Below are 8,787 nucleotides of genomic sequence, written 5' to 3' on the forward strand. Positions count from 1 at the left end.
AGTCTGTCCCCACTTCACCACCTTCTAGAGTTGGCATGTGCAGCAGACATCTTCCACCTCTCAGATGTCCCTTGATCTCAAATGCTGCAGAAGTTTTATGCCTTCTATTTCCTCTTCTTACAATGTTTTTTTCTCCTATGTCTTTAGAACTAGGACAAGTCCCACCTCTTCAGGGAGGCCCAAATATAAAGAGTCACACAGTAAAAGGCTGTGTTGATCATCGCAATAGTAAGGCCTAGAATAGTGCCTGGCACATTGGAGTCACAAAAATAACATGAGTTGCAAACTCTAGTAACCCAGTTAAAATAAGGAAGGTCCCAAGAGTATTGCTTTGAGAAGAGGCAGTTCTACTTGAACCAGCAGGGGATGCTGTGAGACTAACCATTGATAGTTGGCTTGCAGCTGCTCTCAGCTGGATGAACCCCAAGAGAACAGAGAGTAGAGATTTTTGCTCACTATTGGGGACTTTGAAGCTGTATCCCCCTGAGGAAGAGCATCAGTGGAGTCATAGGTGATAATTTGTGAATTATTCTGCTGAAGTCTGGGAGCTCTGCTCGATTTTTCTAGAGCTTTTACTTGTTCTAAAATTAGCAGCTTGGTTCTGTGGTCTTCTGTAATTCAGAATTCTCTTTCTTTGGATCTATAAATGCATTATTAAAATATACTATGATATGATATAATATAATATAAATATATGATATAATATGATATGCTGTGGATCTCAGACTGAGTCTCTGGCTTCAGATCAGGCAGTGTGGCCTCCTTGAGCATCTCTGGGCTCCAGCCTCAGAATGAGGCTGAGTATTACTACTCAGCATGAGACAGCAGCCTCAATGCTCACACAGTGCTCCAGCCCAGTGGAGAGTGAAGCACAAACTCTGAGCTACCCTGGCCTCACCCAGCATGTGGGGACATCACAGAGCACCCTTTCACTGCCTGGGAAAGGACGAGAGCTGGGTTCCAAATGACAATAATGTATACTATTCAGGAATATTAAACTATTCCTTAAAAATAATATGAGTTAAAAATGATTGGACCTACACAATCGGCAAATATATGTAGGTAACATCATTGTGAATATATTTGTGGCAATTTAAAGATATGTATATTCATATGCATTAAAAATGGTAAAAAGAAATACAAGGTTTAACTAAGGAAATATATATTTTTCCAGATTTTTCTTTTTTATTCTAATTGGAGGTGCTGGATTCACATGCTCAGAGGGTCCGCCTCTTCCACTTTGAGTGGCTGATCACCAGGGTCACCAGCAACAAGCCTCCACTCTTTTTTCTTTGGCCATGGCACCTGTCCTGACCTCCAACTCCAGGGCTCGCCCTTCCTCCCTGCCAGGGAGATCACCTGACTCACCCTACAGATCCAAACATGTACATCGAAATGTTCGAGGCTTCTTTGGCTCAACTTCCCTCTGTCCCTCAACATGCACACAGGGTAATTTCTCCATATACGTGTTCTCATTGCACTCTTTGACTGTCTTTTCACATAGCATGTGTAATGTCCAGAAACAGAGGCAAAGTTGGAACTGCAGGGTATTTTGACAGATACTGACATTTTGAAAAAAAAGGATAGTTTTTCATTGAGATAAAAGTCTAAGTGTGAGAGCATCACTGTTCCAATGGTGGACCTACTGAGGCCTCTTCTCGCTTTGTTGTCTTGGGCTGTGACGCCAGGAAAAATTACGGTATAAAAAGGACACTGCCCGTGTGCTTAGTGTTATAACAGTGACTGGAGGATGTGAGTCCTATGGCCAGCAGGGGCACTGTGGCACTGTGTGGTGTTCCAAGGGTGCTGCCTTGCTCCAGACAGCTGGTAAACCCCTCAGCTGCCTCTAGGGAATCTGGGCAAACTGTATCCTCACTGACGTGTGACTTTCCTCTACCTTTGATACCCTCCCCACCACCACCCCATGAGCTCCTGGATCTGGCTCTCTTATTGCTTCAGATTTGGGTCATCTCTATTTCCACTAGAGTCTTTGCCCATATCTGGCCCAGGAAGGGTTGAGAGACAGAGAGAGAGAGGACCCAGAATGTATGTGGATAGAGTAAATCAGCTCCTGGTAGAGTCTGGCTAGGGGATATGACACAGCTTGTGGGCATATTCCCCACAGGGGAGATTCTGGAGACAGAGCCCTAAGGCATCTCCAACATGCCTTAGAGCTTTTTTCCCCCTAGTCCTGCATAAATGGGGCATTTGCCAGTGGTTTGGGCAAAAGGGCTCAGGGGGTGGGGGCACGAAGGACTTCTTTTCTCCTCTGGTCCCCAAGGAGCAGTTATGCTGTGATACGAGACACACAACCCTCTGTCTCACTGTATTGGTTACTTGGTTAGAAGGTCACCGCTTTCTACAATGAAAGTCTTAGAAATGTGGGTATATTTGATGCAGTGTTGTACCAGGAGCTCTCACCCTGAAGCATTATAAATATGATGATTGTTGTTCCTGGAACTGTGGCCTGAGGGGGAGACTGATTATTATTGCAGACTCGAAATAATAGCCTCAGACTTTATACTCTGCTCTCTGCCCAGCCATTTGCTCCCCACCACAACTTGTGACCAACACTATCTCACTGGGGATATTTCTGCTGTCACTTCTGTCACCAGCACCTGAAGATCTAAAGCATTTGAGTCTTTAACAGTGTGTATTTGTGTGGTCCTATCAAGGCTTAGACCTGACCATTGATTACTTTTGATTAGTTGCATTGTCTAATAGTTACACAACAATATCGAACAATAATGGAGGCAATAGAAAACTTTCCCTTTTCCTGATCTTCATGGAAATGCTCCCCCAACCTACCATTAAGTGAGATACCGGTTATAGGACTAAATTATATATGTGTGTGGGAGAGTGCTTATGACCATATTATAAATGGATCTGTCTGTTTATATTTTCTTAACTGGTTTTTATTAGGAATAGTTGTTAAATTTAATGAATGACTCCAAATCTGTTTAGATATGATTTTATCTTTCGATCTGTTAATATGGTGTTTTATATTAAAAGATTTCTTAATATTGACCTAAACTTGCATTTCTAAAATACATACCAATTGGTAATGGTGTATCAATTACTATTTTGGTATCGGGTTTTGTTTAATTTTTAATTTAGAAATTGTATATCAATATTTAATAATATTGGTTTGAAAATTTCCACTTTTGTATTTCTTAAGTAATAGTGTTATACTTGCTTTCTATGAGAACTAGAAAATTTTCTCTCTTTTTCAATGTTTTGGAAAAAATTATGAAGCAAGCAAATTGGAATCATCTGATCTTTGAAGACTTGTTAGAAGTTTCCTATTAAACCACCTGGGCCTTATACCTTTCTGTGGAGTAGTTTCATGATAACATTCTCTATTTTTTTCTAAGGAAATTAAACGTTTAAATGTTTTATTTTTAATAGGAGCAATTTTGCCTTTCCAAGAAAAGTATACATTTCATCTAGCTTTAAAAATAGAGGTTATCTCTTAGATTTTTTTCATTTTTCAATATTTCCACGTATTTGCCACTATCCATTTTTATTGCATAAGTTAATAAGTGGTTTTCCTATTCTGTCATTTATAAAGAATTGTGATGTGCCAATTAGATCTACTGCTTTTCTACCCTCTACCACATAACCTGTTACTGTTATTGTGATGGGGACATGGGTTGTTTCTTGTCTTTTTAATTTTCTTGTACTGAGTAGAACTCTAAATTTCTCCCCTTTGCTTGTTTTTCCCTTCACAAGATGGTTCCCACAGAGCTCTCCAGACTTCCTTTTAATTACCTTTTCCCCTAAGGCATCACCTTTCCTACAAGTTCTTGACTACAACGTTCCTTTATTATAGTGAGGGCTCTGGCTTCCCTGCATTCTTTTTCTGTATCTCCATGCTTCAAGCATTTTCTATTTTAGCAGTGGTTTTAGATTAACATTAGACCCACTCATTACTTGTTTTCCTCTTCTTCCCTCCACAGAGATTTACCGACTTTACTTTCTGCTTAGACCATGGCCGATGATGGAAACACAAGAGAAAGCCTGCTGGCATTTTGTGTGTGTGTGTGTGTGTGTGTGTGTGTGTGTGTGTGTGTTTATGCATTTCACTTACATGTGATTTGAAGTTTGGACATGTTCTTATTGTTTTAACAGGAGTATAGGTTTTGTGTAGTTTCACTTGTCTTCTTTCTCTTTTTTTAAAAAATTGTGTATGGACTTTTAAAGAGGTATAGTAGGTACTTCAAATTTTCTTGGTGGACGTTATCTCAGCTCCCCAGAATTTTTTATTCTAAATTTTGAAAAAAAGGAGAGTAACATTAGCAAGATGGCGAAATAGGAGGTCTCCATCCCATGTTGCTCCAAAGAAACAAATATTTCGCAGCCATCTACAGACCAAAGTGCCTTTGTGGGAGCTTTGGAATTCAGGTAAAAGGCTGCAAAACTCTGGAAGAGCCTAAGACCAAGGAAGGCCATTTCGAGATGGCAGGCCCACGCACCAGTGTTAGGCCTGCTAACTGTGGTCCCAGTTGAAGGCCAGAAGCAGCCCCATTGTCTTGTGGACTCAGCTCCATTTCAGTCTTGCCACTGGCCCCTTTCATCGAAGGATCTGAGAAGAGTCCTACCTGTAGGTGCCCCTGGTAACAAGCCCACCGAGCTTGGACCTGACTGCTGTCCTTGAGGCAGTTCCAGGACCTTGGTCAGCCCTGCTCTAATGTGGTTTGAGGCAGTTTTATCTACCCAGGGACCCACTCAAGAGAACTGGCAGAAGCCACACCCTTAGACACCCCCAGTAACAGGCCACCAACCTTGGACCCAAACATGGTCCCTGAAGCAGTCTCATGACCCGGCTCTAGTCCTGCTCACTGTGGTCCAGAGGTAGTCGTGCTCAACCAGGGACAAGCCCACCAACCTGATAGGAGTGCGCTCAGGGACCTAGCATAAGGCACACCTGACTGCACCTTTGGTGACGAGCCTGCCAATCATGGCCTCAAATGTGGACTCAGCAACATCAATGAGTCTGGGCTTCAGCCTTGCTTGACTGCAGTCATGGAGGCGGTTACATCAGTTTAAGGACCTGGCAGGAAAAGGTGTTTACCTGACAAAACAAGTTTGTAAAGACTGGAGGATGTATCTGCTCTTTCCAATGCACAGACACCAATACAGGCTACATGGATCACAAAAAATCAGGCAAACATGACACCACCAAAATTCTTTGTTAGGCAATTTGTAGATCTTTTAATGATGTCATGTTTGCCCGATTTTTCATGTAGCCCTGCATTCACATCTGAGCTCTTGAAGGAATAAATTCCTCTTCCAGTCTTTACAGACTTGTCCCAGTACTTAAAGACCTTCATGGCTGACGACATTTTCTCTGGGATCACAGTTGAGTGGGGTTGGGTGGGCCATGTGGCTGTTACTGGGTCCACAATGATGTCTGTAGTTTGTGGGCCTGTTAGCAGGGGCTTGGGCCATTGTGGGTTTTGTCTGTTCCCTCTGTGTATGGGACTGCCTCTAAGACTTTGGTCAGCAGGGCTGTTGCTGGGGTAAATTTCCACTTCAGGGTCTGGAGTTAGAGGGCCTGTTATAAAATCTGCAAATAGATCTGGAGCCTCTGGGTTTTTGGAAGGCTCTGGACAGGTCACTGAGGAGGTCCTTGGGAAGGCAAGATTGACTCTGAATGGCAGCAGAGAGGGCCTGAAACCTAGCAACAGGGCCGCTTCATGCATGGTCTATGACTGGGACTGCTGTTCTGTAAGCCTGCCTCTGGGGTATAGATGGCTGTGCTTCCAACCAGGTTCTTGGGTGGGAAAATTTCTCCTGGACTACAGCTGGGTCCTATAACAGGGCTGTTTTAAGATCCACAGTCAGAGCAATGTTGGTGGGCCTGCCTCTGGAGGCACATTTGTGTGTGTCTCCCTCTGGGTCTCTGGGTGTACAGGATCACTCTTAGACTGCAATTGAGAGGGTTTGGAGCCAGGTTATGGGGCTGTTTCAAGATCTGAAGTTGGAGTGAGGTTGGTAGGTTTTCTTCCAGGAGTATGGACAGATGTGTCTTCGAGTTCCCTGGGTAGATAATATTCCCCAACTAGAGCTGAGAGAGACAGGAGCTGATTTACAGGAGTGTTTCAGGATGCAATTGAACAAGGCCAGAGGGCTTGCCTTGGGGTATGGAAGGCATGTGTCCTGCCTGGATCCTGGGAAGGCAGGACTGGCAGCTAAGAGGGGCTAGAGCTGAGTCATGGGCCACCTCAGGGTCCACAGCCAGGGCTGAAGTCAGCAAGCCTGTTACCTGGGGCAAGGTGGGCATGACTCCTCTTGGTCCTTTGTTGAATGGTGCTGTGACAGGACCAAGGTCGAATTGGGCTGTAGCCAATTTCACAGAAGGACTGGTTATTTCTGAGTCTGTAGCTGAGACTATGGTCAGTGAGTCTGCCACTTGGCCATGAGCCTTCCAATTCAAAATGGCACTTTTTGGTCTTAGGATCTACTGGGGTTTCCCAGTCTCCTACTTGGATCCCAAAGCTCCCACAAAGGCACTTTTGTCTGTGGATAGCTGCCAAATAATTGTTGCTTATATGAGTGGGAGATCTACTCTGCCATCTTCCTTATGTCACTCTTCAGCTGGGTTTCTAGACACTAACAATGAACAATCTGAAAAGGAAATTAAAAAAACAATTCCATTTACCATAGTATCAAAAAGAATAAAATACTTAGGAATAAACAACCAAAGAAGTTAAAAACTTATACAGTGAAAATTACAAAATATTGCTGAAATAAATTAAAGAAGATATAAGTAAATGGAAAACTATCTTGTGTTTATGGATTCAAAGACTTAATATTGTTCAGATGTCAATACTACCCAAAGCAATCTACAGATTTAATGCAATCTTTATAAAAATTCCACTAGTATTTTTTCCAGAAACACCCTATATTCATATGGAATCACAAGGCACCCTGAAGAGCAAAAACAATATTGAAGGAACAAAAAAAGAAAAAGTTGGAAGTGTCATAATTCCTGATTTCAAACATATTTCAAAGCTTCAGTAATCAAAACAGTGTGATACTAGCATAAAGACAGACATATAGACAAATATAATAGAACAGACTCTCACATGTGTGGTCAAATGATCTTCAACAAACATGCCAAGACCATTCAATGGGGGAAAGAACAGTTTCTTTAACAAATGCTGTTGGGAAAATTTGATACCCACATGCAAAAGAATGAAGCTGGACTCTTACACCATATAAAAATCAACCCCAAATGCATTAAAGACCTGATAATAAGACCTTAAACTGTAAAAATTCTACAGGAAAATCTTCATGACATCATACTGGCCAATGATTTCTTGAATATGACACCTATAGCATGAACAACAAAATAAAAAATAGACAAATAGGACTACATCAAGCTTAAAAACTTCTGTCCATCAAAGGACAAAATCAACATAGTGAAAAAACAACCTACAGAATGAAGAAAATATTTGCAAATTATATATCTGATAAGAGGTTTGTTAATATGTAGAATATATAAGGAATTCCTACAATTCAACAACAACAACTAAATACAGCAATCCCTCCTTATCCACGAAGAATATGTTCTAAGACCCCCAGTGGATGCCTATAACTATGGATAATACTGAAACCTCTATATACTATGTTTTTTTTCCTATATGTGCCTACCTTTTCACTTAAAGGAAGCACTTTACAGTGTCTCTTTGGTATATTTGAATCACCAGCACCAGTACTCTTTTATTTAGTAAAATGAGAGTTACTTGAACATGACATTGTGTTCAACACCACAAATAACCCATTATAAAATGGGCTGTGACTGTGACACCAATAGAAATCACAGATATTTTCATAGGTCATAGAATCTCCAAATACTATTTAACCTCATCCTACTTTAGAATCACTAACTCTAATAATATAACTGCTTTAATAAAGAGGCACAAACTGGGCTTAAACTATTCAATGTAAAAATAAAAATAATAATACCCAATTGGTTCATAAAATAAAACCCTCAAATTTATTTGGACTCTTCTTTCTAACCTACCCTGAAATCCAATTGATCACGAACCATGTGGCTTCTCTTTCTAAACCTCTTTCAAATTCATCTGGTCCTGTTGACTGTCCATTCTAACATCTTTCTTTAAACCTTCATGGTGCTTATTCATTATGGCTATGGTTGAATTGACTCCTGATTCACATCTGGCCCCTCCCCACCCTGACTCCCCAGGGTCTTTCTGCTCTCTCAGTGTTTTCTGATGATAAAATCTGGTTCTAACAGCTGGCCTTCCTATCGGTGACTGGATCAGAAACTCACCCCATGCGGTCCCTCTCATTGAAGACAGAGCCCTTGCCTCCATTTCTTTTCAAACAGAGCCTCTTCTCGGTGATATTCCTCACCTCCAGTGACACGAAGTGACTCTAAATATCTGAAGCAGAGTTGTGACCCTTGGTCCATCTAGAGAGATATAAAGGTTTAAATGTAGGGTGATCATAGGATGTTGTGTGGAAAACCCCTGAACTCGTGGCTAGAATTGTGAGGGGTGCAGATTGGGGAGCACCGGAGTCCTGAGCATGAGCACCTGCCCAAGTTTGACATGTGTCCTGCATCCATCAGGGGACGCTGTGGCCTAAGCACCTGCGTGACACCCCCCAGTTTCTCAGCTGTTTTCCCCATCCTCTCGCAGGTGTTCTTGTGCACTGACAGGAGTAAATAATGTCCTTCCTCCTACAGTTTCCCTTTTTCTCAGGTGGCACCAAGGTTAAGATTGTAGGAGGGGCTTGTACAACCTCTAGAAAGGG

This window comes from Pteropus medius, unplaced genomic scaffold, assembly GCF_902729225.1.
Source record: "Pteropus medius unplaced genomic scaffold, Ma_sr-lr_union100, whole genome shotgun sequence".
NCBI lineage: Eukaryota > Metazoa > Chordata > Mammalia > Chiroptera > Pteropodidae > Pteropus > Pteropus medius.